Below are 14,943 nucleotides of genomic sequence, written 5' to 3'. Positions count from 1 at the left end.
TGTAGTTCTCCTTGAAGAGGTTCTTTACATCCCTTGTAATTTGGATTCCTAGGTATTTTATTCTCTTTGAAGCTATTGTGAATGGGAGTTCATTCATGATTTGGCTCTCTGTTTGTCTGCTACTGGTGTACAAGAATGCTTGTGATTTTTGCACATTGATTTTGTATCCTGAGACTTTGCTGAAGTTGCTTATCAACTTAAGTAGATTTTGGGCTGAGATGATGGGGTTTTCTAAATATACAATCATGTCATGTTCAAACAGGGATAATTTGACTTCTTCTTTTCCTAACTGAATATGCCTTATTTATTTCTCTTACCTGATTGCCCTAGCCTGAACTTCCAACACTATCTTGTATAGGAGTGGTGAGAGAGGGCATCCCTGTCTTGTGCCAGTTTTCAAAGGGAATTTTTCCAGTTTTTGCCCATTCAGTATGATATTGGCTGTGTGTTTGTCATAAATAGCTCTTATTATTTTGAGATACGTTCCATCAATAACAAATTTATTGAGAGTTTTTAGCATGAAGGGCTATTGAATTTTGTCAAAGGCCTTTTCTGCATCTATTGAGATAATCACATGGTTTTTGTCTTTCGTTCTGTTTATATGATGGATTACGCTTACTGATTTGCATATGTTGAACCAGCCTTGCATCCCAGGGATGAAGCCCACTTGATCATGGTGGATAAGCTTTTTGATGTGCTGCTGGATTTGGTTTGCCAGTATTTTATTGAGGATTTTTGCATCGATGTTCATCCGGGATATTGGTCTAAAATTCTCTTTTTTTGTTGTATCTCTGCCAGACTTTGGTATCAGGATGATGTTGGCCTCATAAAATGAGTTAGGGAAGATTGCCTCTTTTTCTATTGATTGGAGTAGTTTCAGAGGAATGGTACCAGCTCCCCCTTTTACCTCTGGTAGATTTCGGCTATGAATCCATGTGGTCCTGGACTTTTTTTGGTTGGTTGGCTATCATTGCCTCAATTTCATAGCCTATTATTGGTCTATTCAGGGATTCAACTTCTTCCTGGTTTAGTCTTGGGAGAGTATAAGTGTCCAGGAAATTATCCATGTCTTCTAGGTTTTCTAGTTTATTTGCATAGAGGTGTTTCTAGTATTCTCTGATGGTAGTTTGTATTTCTGTGGGGTTGGTGGTGATATCCTCTTTACCATTTTTTATTGCGTCTAATTGATTCTTCTCTCTTTTCTTCTTTATTAGTCTTGCTAGCTGTGTGTCAATTTTGTTGATCTTTTCAAAAAAACCAGCTCCTGGATTCATTGATTTTTTGGAGGGTTTTTTGTGTCTCTATCTCACTCAGTTCTATTCTGATCTTAGTTATTTCTTGCCTTCTGCTTCCTTTTGAATGTGTTTGCTCTTGCTTTTCTAGTTCTTTTAATTGTGATGTTAGGGTGTCAATTTTAGATCTTTCCTGCTTTTTCTTGTGGGCATTTAGTGCTATAAACTTCCCTCTACACACTGCTTTAAATGTGTCCCAGAGATTCTGGTATGTTGTATCTTTGTTCTCATTGCTTTCAAAGAACATCTTTATTTCTGCCTTCATTTCGTTATGTATCCAGTAGTCATTCAGGAGCAGGTTGTTCAGTTTCCATGTAGTTGAGCAGTTTTGATTGAGTTTCTTAATCCTGAGTTCTAGTTTGATTGAACTATGATCTGAGAGACAGTTTGTTATAATTTCAGTTCTTTTACATTTGCTGAGGAGTGCTTTACTTCCAACTATGTGGTCAATTTTGGAATAAGTGTGATGTGGTGCTGAGAAGAATGTATGTTCTGTTCATTTGGGGTGAAGAGTTCTGTAGATGTCTATTAGGTCCACTTGGTGCAGAGTTGAGTTCCATTCCTGGATATCTTTGTTAACTTTCTGGCTTGTTGATCTGTCTAATGTTGACAGTGGGGTGTTGACGTCTCCCATTATTATTGTATGGGACTCTAAGTCTCTTTTGTAAGTCTGTAAGTACTTGCTAATCTGTGTGCTCCTGTATTGGGTGCATATATATTTAGGATAGTTAGTTCTTCCTGTTGAATTGATCCCTTTACCATTACGTAATGATCTTCTTTGTCTCTTTTGATCTTTGATGGTTTAAAGTCTGTTTTATCAGAGACTAGGATTGCAACCCCTGCTTTATTTTTGTTTTCCATTTGCTTGGTAGATCTTCCTCCATCCCTTTATTTTCAGCCTATGTGTGTCTCTGCATGTGAGATGTGTCTCCTGAATACAGCAAACTTATGGGTCTTCACTCTTTATCCAATTTGCCAGTCTGTGTCTTTTAATTGGAGCATTTAGTACATTTATATTTAAGGTTAATATTGTTATGTGTGAACTTGATCCTGTCATTGTGATATTAGCTGGTTATTTTGCTCATTAGTTGATGCAGTTTCTTCCTAGCCTCGATGGTCTTTACATTTTGGCATGTTTTTGCAGTGGCTGGTACTGGTTGTTCCTTTCCATGTTTAGTGCTTCCTTCAGGGTCTCTTGGAGGGCAGGCCTGGTGGTGACAAAATCTCTAAGCATTTGCTTATCTGTAAAGGATTTTATTTCTCCTTCACTTATGAAACTTAGTTTGACTGGATATGAAATTTTGGGTTGAAAATTCTTTTCTTTCAGAATGTTGAATATTGGCCCCCACTCTCTTCTGGCTTGGAGAGTTTCTGCGGAGAGATCTGCTGTTAGTCTGATGGGCTTCCCTTTGTGGGTAACCTGACCTTTCTCTCTGGCTGCCCTTAACATTTTTTCCTTCATTTCAACTTTGATGAATCTGACAATTATGTGTCTTGGATTGTTCTTCTCGAGGAGTATCTTTGTGGTGTTTTCTGTATTTCCTGAATTTAAATGTTGGCCTGCCTTACTAGGTTGGGGAAGTTCTCCTGGATGATATCCCGAAGAGTGTTTTCCAACTTGGTTCCATTTTCCCCCTCACTTTCAGGCACCCCAATCAGACGTAGATTTGGTCTTTTCATATAATCCCATATTTCTTGGAGGCTTTGTTCATTTCTTTTTCCTCTTTTTTTCTCTAGACTTCTCTTCTCACTTCATTTCATTCATTTGATCTTCAATCCTTGATACTCTTTCTTCCAGTTGATTGAGTCGGTTACTGAAGCTTGTGTATTTGTCACGTAATTCTCGTGTCATGGTTTTCTACTTTCTCAGTTCATTTATGCCCTTCTCTGCATTGATTATTCTAGTTATCCATTCTTCCATTCTTTTTTCAAGATTTTTAGTTTCTTTGTACTGGTTACGTAGCTCCTCATTTAGCTCTGAGAAGTTTGATCGACCGAAGCCTTCTTCTCTCAACTCGTCAAAGCCATTCTCTGTCCAGCTTTGATCTGTTGCTGGCAATGAGCTGTGTTCCTTTGGAGGGGGAGATGCGCTCTGATTTTTTGAATTTCCAGCTTTTCTGCCCTGCTTTTTCCCCGTCTTTGTGGTTTTATCTGCCTTTGGTCTTTGATGATGGTGACGTACTGATCGGGTTTTGGTGTGGGTGTGCTTTCAATTTGTTAGTTTTCCTTCTAAAATTCAGGACCCTCAGCTGCAGGTCTGTTGGAGTTTGCTTGAGGTCCACTCCAGACCCAATTTGCCTGGGTATTGGCAGCGGAGGCTGCAGAAGATAGAATATTGCTGAACAGCGAATGTTGCTGTCTGATTCTTGCTCTGGAAACTTCATCTCAGAGGTGTGCCCAAGCGTGTGAGGTGTGAGGTGTCAGTCTGCACCTAGTGGGGGATGTCTCCCAGTTAGGTTACTCAAGGGTCAGGGATGCACTTGAGCATGCCATCTCTCCATTCTCAGATCTCAACCTCCCTGCTGGGAGACCCACTGCTCTCTTCAAAGCTGTCAGACAGGGTCATTCACATCTGCAGAGGTTTCTGCTGCTTTTTGTTTAGCTATGCCCTGTCCCCAGAAGTGAAGTCTATAGAGGCAGGCCAGCCTCTTTGAGCTGCGGTGGACTCCACCCAGTTTGAGCTTCCTGGTGGCTTTGTTTACCCACTTAAGCATCAGCAATGGCGGGCACCCCTCCTCCAGCCTCGCTGCCGCCTTGCAGTTAGATCTCAGACTGCTGTGCTAGCAATGAGGGAGGCTCCATGGGCATGGGACCCTCTGGACCAGGTGTGGGATATAATCTCCTGGTGTGCTGTTTGCTAAGACCCTTGGTAAAGTGCAGTATTAGGGTGGGAGTTACCAGATTTTCCAGGTGTTGTGTGTCTCAGTTTCCCTTGGCTAGGAAAAGATATTCCCTTCCCCCTTGTGCTTCCCAGGCGAGGCTATGCTTTGCCCTGCTTCAGCTGTCCCTGGTTGGGCTGCACCAGCTGACCAGCACCGATTGTCCGGCACTCCCCAGTGAGATGAACCCGGTACCTCAGTTGAAAATGCAGAATCACCCACCTTCTGTGTTGCTTGCACTGGGAGCTGGAGGCTGGAGCTGTTCCTATTTGGCCATCTTGCTCAGGATCCCCCTGCTTATATAATTTTTAATAGTTTATATAATCAATATTTCAACCTCTTTTAAAGTATACAAATATATTTATATCTTTAAAGACCTTTTTTAAATGTAATTTTTGAATAGATTTGTTTTTATAGATACATGAATGTAAATAAACAAAGTTTCATACAATAAACAATATTTTCAAGCAATAAACATTTTCCAAAAATTATAGACATTTAATATTTTAGTGCTTCCTTTCACTGTCAAATGTCTTCCATTTGGATAAATTATAAAGTTGTCCAGAGCAGCTTCTGAAGTCAGTAAGAGCTATAACCTTTCTTCTGAAGATCCTGGTACTTAAATATGAATCTAACATTCAGATGAATCATGTTTATTAAAGAGAATGTTATGACCATGAAGTCGTTCTTAAAACTTCCAGACAGAAAGAGTAACCACATTAAGCCAAATTTTAGGACATGAGAAACTCAGTGGCCTCAACATTGTGATAGAGGCATATTCGTCATAGGAGATCCAACAGTTAGTTGGTGTGAACTCCAGGTGGCTGTTAAATGTGGTTGGGTGAAATTTATGAGGTGGTATTTCTCCACTTCCTGCTTCTTTTTTTTTTTTGAACAGGTCGCCAGTGCCCCAACTTCTACCTTCCTATGGCTGCAGTGTAGTTTTAAGTGGCACCAAAATTATGATGATATTGGACAGTTATACAGCAGTGAGCATGGTGGTAATGAATCAAAGTCTTAGATTTTTTTTTTCTTACTGTATCAGATTACAAATCACTTCATAGAATTTAAAGATTACTTATTCCTTGGTAGGTTTGTGTAGTGCCCACAATAAGACAATCTTTTCATTTGCACAACTATTTGCAATAATTGAAAGTATAATTTGATTCTCATTTCATATTTCAAGGTAAGGAGTGAGGTAAATTTATTCTATACAATAAAGAGCAAGCATAGGGATTTGATATCTGCATATAGGACTTAAAGGAGCCAATTATAGCCCTTCTTTGTGCCCGATGGGCCAAATATGACATTTGCTAGTTTATCTCCTACCCCTATTTGCAATTTTTCCTGAGTAAATCCAATCCCCCTTTAAATTTATGGCAATGGTACTATCTTCAAAACCATCTCCAGATTTTGGAAGATAACTCACCCAATACCTTGTTTCCAGCTTTACTGTGGAGTAGTCACAAGTATTAGTTAAGAAAATCTTCCCACCCCATGTGTAAGTACGTTCTGAAACAGTGTATCATAGGCCCAATGATGTAGAGGTACCCTGGAGCTTCAGACTTTACCAGGCTAGATTCAACCGCTGGGCATAAATGAATCACACAGACTGCAGGAGAAAGATTTTCTGGTCCTGCAAAAAGAAGAATATTGGAATTTGACATATTTTCATTTACATAATACACGATTCCTTTGCTCTTTTGATTTTCTTTACTTATATTGCTAATCCAAATAACATAAAACAACACATTGCAGCAATTGTATGCATTACTGCTTTGGAATAAAAATCTAATAAAGATGGCTCCTGATATTATGAATTAAAATAATAATAGTGATTAGTAGCAGCAACGATAGTAATAATGCTGATTATATACCAGGTACCCTGCTCAGCATTTTATATATCATATAATTTTCACAAGTGATTCTTTAAGATCTATGCTATTATTATCCTCATTTTTCAGATTAAGAAACTAAGGCATGAAGAAGTGAAGTCATTTGTTCAAGGTCAGGCAGCTACTAAGTGAGAGAACAGAGAATTAAATCAAGCTGCCTGGATCCCAAGGTCATGCTGACAACTGGAGACTAAACAGCCTCATATTAGATTTCCTCCATGGAAAAAAATCCTATTTTCATATGGTGAACTATATATTTAATATTTTAATTAAGTTTGTTAGCACATTATTGTTCTTTCCCTGTGCATAAGTGCAACTGTTCTCTTTTTTTATTATTATTGTGTTTGTGTGTGCACATGAAAATTTGTTTTCTTTCTTTTCTATTTTGGTCAAACTTTCTTTGTATTTTCTACTTTGTAAAATAACTAAGAACATTTTCGTGTTTTCTATGTCCTATAAAATAAAAAGCATTTAACCCTTAAAAGACTGAAAAATTAAGCATATGACTCCTTGAAATTGAAACTTTTTTTAAGAGTTAATGACTACATGGCTCTGCAATGTATTCTCTTTCAATTTTTGAATGTCTTCCATTTTCATTTATTCTATAAATATTTGTAGGAGCCTACTATGCCTATGAGTTGTTAGGTTAAGGATGTGGTAGTTTATAAATTAATAAAATGAAAAAAACAATGCCCTGATATTAAGAAGCTTACTATGAATTCAGTTTTATTATATCTTCTTTCTGATTTCTAATATTGTTGTATTTTAATATAATATGTTGTTTTTAATTTCTTCATTAGAACTTGAAATAAATTTTGTATTTTTCAGTTTATTTGCTTTCTTCTAAGAATTACTTCTTAGACTTATTTATTAATTATATTTTTATTTCATTTTTACTACCTTCTAAGTAAATGATTTTGGTGTTTATGTTTATTTATCATCTCCTAAAACAGAAGGAAACAACATAATTCCTTAAGTCCATGCAATTACTTTTTAATATAGCTTTGGTCACATACTATATATGTGGATATTATTATTCTTAGATTTATTGAATTTAAAGTGAATTTATATTTTTCTTTTTATTGTTCTAGTTGTATACAAAAATTTTAATTACATATCCAGATAAAAGGATGCTTATGTTTACAATTTTGCTACTAAATTTGGATGTGTCAGTATCATTGTCAAATATTACCTAAAAACTTGTATTATTTGGAATTTGTTGAGAATTTTCAGTGTGTTTTATGAGTGTGTATATAAATATGATACTTGCTTCTTAATCTATTAGCATTAATTTTACTTCTTAATCTATTAGCATTACTTTTACTTCTTAATCTATTAGCGTTAAAATAATCAAATCCTTTATATCATTAATTTTTATCACATTTGACCTGAACTCATATAGCAGTAGTAATTCATAGTACTAAAGCTTTTCTTAGTCAATTTATTCTTGCCTAAATCACTATTTTGCCTTAATTGTGAATTGTGTCTAAGATCAAATTAGTATGATCCCTTCTTGCTCCTTTAATTTGTTGTACCATTAATTTTATTTGTTTGATTTTAATATAACCATTTCTAATATCTATTTATGTTTATCTATTAAACCATTTATATAAAGTATAAACACTATCAACCTTTTGTACCATTTTGGTTTCCAGATACCTTTTGTGAGCAGCATATTTGCTTATGCTGCTTTCAATAAGCAAATTGAAAAGCAAAAGTTAAATTTACTTATTGAACAAATTGCCTTCCCCTTTAACAAAGGAAGTTAAATTAGTCATATTCATGGTTATTGCTAAAGTTTGTGTCTCTGACTTCCTAATAGAGTGCTTTTGTTTTGTATTGTAAACATTTACACTGTTTTCCTTGTGGTCTGTCATTTGCTCCATGATTGACATTTCCTTTGTTTTTATGTTCCAGTGGGTACTTAAAATTCTGTGAGTGTTATCTTTAAGTTTTTGAAGTCAAATTAAACAAACTTTTTTTAAGAACTTACTGCAGGAAAAAAATATGACTTTTTACTTTATAAGATATATATTTGAATTTTTCGCTGTTTTCTCCTCATATATGATTATCACTTTTTGTAAATTTAATCAAAAATTGTAAATGTTCACAAATATTGTAAAATTATTTTTTATGATATTTGCACTCATTTTAAATTATAGTTATTGTACTTACACAGTCTTATCTCCTTTACTGAAATGTCTCCAATATTTACTGCTACTTTTTTTAGTGCTATGAGTGTTTTGCTTTTGAGTGTATCCAGAATATATTCTTAAGAAATTTTTTCAGATCATCAGCAAGATGATGAAAAGAGAGTTTTCTACTGTTATTCCTCAACAGAAGCATCAATTTTGCAACTACCCATGGACAAGATTATCTTTGTAGGAGTCTGAGTTCAGCAAAGAAGTTCCAGCACATTCTCAGAGCAAAAGGTTTCAGTATGCATACAGAGAAGACAGTAAGAACAGTTGCACTTTACCTGCACCTTTTCTCCTCCAAGGTGTCAAAGCTCAGTGCCAAGAGAGACCTCCTTAAGCCCATTTCTCCCATAAAGGAAAGTGAGAGTATAGTAAATAAACTGTCAGTTCCCTGACTGTGTTAGATGCTGTCCAAGAGCCCCACTTCTTTCTTGTTTTACCCAAATTACCGAGGTGATTCGGCACAGGTGAGAGATTGGGAGAGGGTAGAACCAGAGAAGAGAGGCTGTGGACTCTCATAATTTCTCCAGTGGACTCCATCAGGAAGTTTGTCCATGAGGCGCTCGAGATGTCTCACTTACGGACACCCCCAGTGGCCCAAGACCACTGCAAATGCCTTTCACACTTCTCCCACCGCCTGGATGAAAGAAGGATAGAAAAAAGACACACAAACTTGAGCATTTCAAAGCACTGCTCTAACAGATAATAGAAAAAAAGGTAAGTGTCCATTGACAGATAAAATTAAGAAAATGTGGTGTGTACAGATATACAATTCCATCATATATTTACACAATGGCATATTATTCAAACAAAAAAGTAAGGAAATCCTGCTATTTGTGACAACATGGATGAACATGTACAATATTATACCCTGCCATATTGTACTATATTATAATAAGAGAAATAAGCCAGACACTGAAAGACAAATACTGAATAATTTCACTTATATGTGGAATCTAAAAATGTCAAACAGAAGCGGAGAGGAGAGGAGTCAAACTCAGAAGCAAGGGTGAAGGTGTGGGAAAAATGGAAGATGTTGGTCAAAGGGTACAAACTTTCAGTTATGAGACTAATAAATTCTGAAGGCCTAATATACAGTATGGTGACTATAGTTAATAATAACATATTACATACTTGAAATTTGCTAAGAGAGTACATCTAAAAAATTCTCACCACACACATACAAACACACACATATACACAATAGATAATTTTGTGAGATGATGGATATGTTAATTAGCTTGATTGTGGTAATCTTTTCACAATGTATACATATACAGTAGTTCACCCTTACCCACAGTTTTGCTTTCTGTGGTGTCAGTTACCTGTAAAACAATACAATAAGATATTTTGAGAGAGAGAGAGATACAGAAAGAGAGAGAGAAAGCGAGAGAGAGACCACATTCCCATAGCTTTGATTACAGTATGTTGTTTTAATAATAGGTTTACTATATTATTAGCTATTGTTGTTAATCTGTTACTGTGCCTAATTAATGAATTAAGTTTTATCATAGGTATGTATGCATATGAAAAGACAATATATTTAGGGTTTGGTACTATCCATGGCTTTAGGTGTCCACTCAGAATCTTGGAATCTATGCCCTACAGATAAGGGGGGACTATTTTATCAAAACATCACATTCTCACATTCTATACCTCTAAATAGGTATGCTTTTTATTTGTGAATTATATCTCAATAATCTTGAAAAACAAAAACCAAAACTGAACAAAATATTTCCAGAAACATTTATGGGTGGCTTATTTTCTTTTTTCTAATGAATCTGAGAATATTTTCTGTGGCTTCCATATAGTGAATGTGTATTAGGTTATTCAAATACAAATGCTGTACAAATCATTTCATTTGATTCTCATGTTGTTGTGGAGAATTTTTAAACCAGCTTAATTTTTGTGTTTTGTTGATAATCTGTTCTTTCACCTGGATTTAAAAAATTATTTAATATTAAAATTTTTAGATGTTGCTATTGGTTGGTATGCTGTTATTATTATTATTTTTGGTATGCTGTTATTATTATTGTGATCAAAAATATTTCAAAACCCTTTCTCTTTTCCAATTCAGAACATTTCTTCAATTATATGTTTGATTATTGCTTTCTGTTTTGTTTCTATTCTTTCTTACATTGAATATGTTCATTCTAAGTTATATATCTTCTCCATATGTTTTTGTCTCTTTTATTTGTTCTTATTATTTTCATGTAATTTATATGATATGGCTTGAATATTTTTGTCTCTTTCAGAATTCATGTTGAAACTTAATTCCCAATAGAACAGTATTAGGAGGTGTCGCCATTAGAAGATGATTGAGTTTCTCATGACTAGGATCCGGTGTCCTTAAAATAGGGTGTGATGGAGGGAGTTCATTCATTTTTGCCCTTCTGTCTCGTCTGCCACATGAGGAAACAGCATTTCTTCCCTCTGGGGATGCAGCAACAAGTCCCCATTAAGGGAGCAGCAAGAGCATCCCTCGCTGGACCAAAAAAAAAAAAAAAAAAAAAAGAAAAGAAAAAGAAAAGAAAACTGCTGATGCATTAATCTTGGACTTCTCAGTCTTCTGAACTGTGAGAAAATAAATTCCTGCTTATTATAAAATACCAGCTTAGGTATCTTGTTATAGCAGCAGAGTTGTGCTAAGACACCCTATATAATGGAAAATTTTATCAAATTTACTTCTATATTACTGGTTCAATTTTCTGCTTCCATAATTCTGTTCTTTCTTATTGCCTTCAATTATCTTTGTATTTCTGATAATAGTCTGACACTTTTATTATTTTTTAAACTTTTAAATATTTTTCAATGAATTGGTTTGTCATTTTGGTTCAAACTGCCTGTTAACTAGCCCAAAATTAATACTTGCTGACATATTTTCATCAGTTGTTCTTGTATCCTCATCTAAACACTGTTTTATGAAAAATATAAAAGAAATAGATTATGTTTTCTTCTATTTTCATAGAGAAATTACCTAAAGAATATGATTCCCCTGAGTTATCTGTGTCATAATTAGTATCTTGTTCTGGGCATACCGAGAGAATAATAGGTATCAGAATTAATTGTGGAGCTCTTAAAAAATTACCTTTTGTTTCCCTACCCACTGAACTCCTGAGAGTGTTGGCCTATGGTTGGGCCAACTATATTATCTATTTTTATTTGTATTTACAGCTCTACAGCTAATAATTATAATTAAGTAGGTTTGAGAACCACTTGGCTAAAGAATATTAAGCTCTTCTTAGAAGAGAGATGCATGTGAAAATTACATTCTCTCATCTCTGTCCTGTATATAACTCTTCAAAGAAGGTTTTATGCACCTCAAGTTTTAATGTATAAATATACTTTAGTTCATTCATCAGACTCTTTGAAACTAAGACATAGGTTCTTCACTTCCAGAAAATAAATTAGCTGCCCCCTCCCACTATATTGGACAGCCACTTTTTCTTCCACATTAGCACTTTTTGTGCTACATGAGTTTGAAGGCTGTAAAACTGCAGGAGCTTAACTACTACCTTTTATTAAGCACTCATCCTTTGTATACATTCTCTTATTTAATCATCCCAACAACTCTAAAGAGATATGTAGCATCATCTCCTTCATAAGATGAATTATAAGGAGCCTAGAAGGTAAGTAATGTATACAAGATTACATAACTGGTGAAGCCAGAATAAGAAGATGGATCCTTTAACTTCAAAACCTGTCCTCTTATCCACTGCTCTACATGGTTATATCATGCCCCGAAGAAAAAAATTCAACCCTACTGTCTTGGTCTGTTTCGTGTTGCTATAACAGGATACTATAGACTGGAAATTTATAAGGAAAAGAAATGTCTTACAGTTCTGGAGACTGAGGAGTACAAGGTTGAGGGGTCTGCATCTGGTGTCATCTCATGGCAAAAGGCAGAAGGGCAAGAGAGCAAGAGCAAGAGCAAGAGGAGACCGAACTTGCTTTTATAACAAGCCCACTCGCATGATAACCAACCCACTCTTGTGATAATGACATCATCAATCCATTCATGAAGACAGAGCTCTCATGACTAATCATCACCTTATTAAACCCCACCTCCCAACACTGTTGCATTGGAGATAAACTTTGAGGAATACATTCAACCTACAGCAACTACACTACATCTTTCAGAGTTTTATTTTCCTTCACTGTAGCAAAACATAATCCACTGGGGCACTGGTAGTGTGAGGAGAATGCAGTGTGAAAAGAGGGCAACATTCCGTTTTGAAGAAATGTAAGAAATAGGTGCCTAGCTAGATGCAGATGGTTTTCAAAAAAGAAATCAGTTTTCAAGAACAAATGGTTATTAAAGCATAACAAAGCTCAAAGGTTTTGGGGAAGAAAACCATTGTATGTAAATAGGTTATGCTCTTCATCTTTCATGCAAATATCTGGCACTGGGAAAGAGGCCAAGTGTAACATCTGTAAACACTTTGGCATTGTCCATTGTATTCTCAGTCAACAGTACCATTTGAAAGTTTGTCCTATTGTTGTTCATCTCAATCTTTTAGAAGGATTGTTTTGCAGATATATAAAACTGGTGAGAGGTCAGGTCAAGGTGGGAATTTTCCCTCATGAAGAAAGTATTTTAAATGTCCAGTGAAACTCATGATATCAGTATGTATTAAGTGATTCTTGTATTGCTATAAGGAAATACTGGAGACAGTAATTTATAAAGAAAATAGGTTTAATTGGTTCACGTTTCTGCAGGCCATACAGGAAGCATGGCACCAACATCTGCCCAGCTTTAGGGAGGCCTCAGGGAGCTTTTACTCATGGCTGAGGGTGAAGCAGGAGCAGGTACATCACATGGCGAAAGCAAGAGCAAGTGAGTCGGGGGCAGGTTCCACACACTTTTAAATGACCAGATCTCACAAGAACTCACCCACTATCTTGGAGAAAGCACCAAGCCATAAGGGATCTGCCCCCATGACTCATGCACTTCCCACCAGGTCCCACCTCCAACATTGGGAATTACCTATCAACATGAGATTTGTGCGGCACAAATATCCAAATCATATCACAATAATTAAGGAATTTAAAATGTTGAAAGAACAGAATAAACATGGAAAATAAATGTTGCTGAAGTAACTGGTTAAAAATGAAAAAATTTAACTAAGTGTGTTATTTGACATCATGTGCGCAATATAGAATTATCTGAATTTGAGAACATTTCTATATAATTCAATTTAAAAAAAAAAAACCGCCAGGTGTAAGATTAAATCTTTTCATAAGAAAACAAAGAGAAGATGAAAGTAACTTGAGGTGATTTAAATCATGGCAGTGTATCAACATCATACGTAGATATTTCTTGTTTAACAAGTAAAATGCAAAGTGGCCAAACAAACCTCTGACTTTTTATTTTTATTTTCTTGATACGGAGTCTCACTCTGTCACCCAGGCTGGAGTGCAGTGCCACAATGTTGGCTCACTGCAACCTCTATCTCCTGGGTTCAAGCAGTTCTCCTGCCTCAGCTTCCTGAGTAGCTGGGACTACAGGCATGCACTACCACTCGCAGCTAATTTTGTATTTTTAGTAGAGATGGGACTTCACCATGATGGCCACGCTGGTCTCAAACTCCCGACCTCAGGTGATCTGTCCGCCTCGGCCTCCCAAAGTGCTGAGATTACAGTGCTGAACCACCGTGCCCGGCCAAACCGCTGACATTATATACATTTTTGTTAACCTTTTACCTAGTTGCTCTGATATTTAGTAAAAATAATTATCGTGGAAAGGAAGTTCTGCTAGTACAAATTTATTTTGACATGCTAAGATTTATTTTAATTTCCCTGTTATGCCCAGAGTGATAACTCTCAAAAGTTTAGGAATTAATAAAGTCAGTCATTATGTAAGTACTGTTCATAGGGATGCATAGAGGCTTTGAAAGAGAATTTTGGAAGACAGAAAAGGAAAACAGATATGAATATTTTGGGAAATGACGTGCCGGTGGGTTCTGTGGGCTCGCAGATTTGAGGCATTCTGATCCAGTCTGACATCCTTACTTTACACAGAGGAAACAAAAGAACAGACAAGCTAAGTAAAATCACACAGCATGTTACTGACAAAAGGAAGTTTTGATACAACCAACGTCGTTCCACATTTAGGTAGAGATCACTTTCTCTAACAGATTCCCAGAGCAGAACTGAGTTCCTTTATAGTCAAAGAGCTCTTTTCCCACACTGTGCTTTGAGAGGAAGTCTCACTTACCTCCAAATATGCCCACATCTCAAAGTAGTTGTTATTCTTTTGGGATTCCAGATGACATCTTATCCTACTATAATCCTCTCTAGGTCTCAAAATTCCTAAAATTATTGGGAATTTTAGGAATTCTCAATTCTCAATTAAGATTGTTAGAGATTAATTTTTTTGGATTCAGCATTGGCTCATCTATTTATAAACACTGTTTAAACCAAAGACCCCCTTGGAGTCAATACATTATGGTTTACAAATTACATTAAGGATTATAAATTACAATCCTCCTGTAACTGTATCCCCTTTACATATTTCCAAGAAGGGATAGAGCGAAATAGCATGTCGCCTGGAGGCCATGGTGAGCCAGTGATTAGATACAGGAGAAGCAGTGTAGAGAAAGGCAGAGAAAGGTGAAGAACTTGGGTTGTTATGCAGCAGGGCATCTCTGGGTATTGGCCAATAGAGGTTTAAAGGCTT

At 36.0% G+C, this 14,943-nt stretch overlaps 1 long non-coding RNA gene across 5 annotated transcripts in view; it reads left to right on the top strand.

The window, feature by feature from the left end:
• The window catches only part of LOC123573042 (uncharacterized), a 56,736-nt gene extending 43,376 nt beyond the window's left edge, over window positions 1-13,360 (top strand). For 4 of the 5 annotated variants that reach the window (XR_012433421.1, XR_012433420.1, XR_012433419.1 and 1 more), the window contains 2 exons: window positions 5,070-5,172; window positions 6,136-13,360. This is a non-coding gene — a long non-coding RNA (uncharacterized lncRNA). The remainder of the gene's footprint in view (window positions 1-5,069; window positions 5,173-6,135) is intronic. The other variant, XR_006697772.2, reaches the window with a different exon arrangement.
• Window positions 13,361-14,943: the final 1,583 nt, after the last annotated feature.

This window comes from Macaca fascicularis, chromosome 4 (genome assembly GCF_037993035.2).
Source record: "Macaca fascicularis isolate 582-1 chromosome 4, T2T-MFA8v1.1".
NCBI lineage: Eukaryota > Metazoa > Chordata > Mammalia > Primates > Cercopithecidae > Macaca > Macaca fascicularis.
Note: the sequence above shows the minus strand (reverse complement) of the source record. Positions and strands in the feature narration are given on the sequence as shown.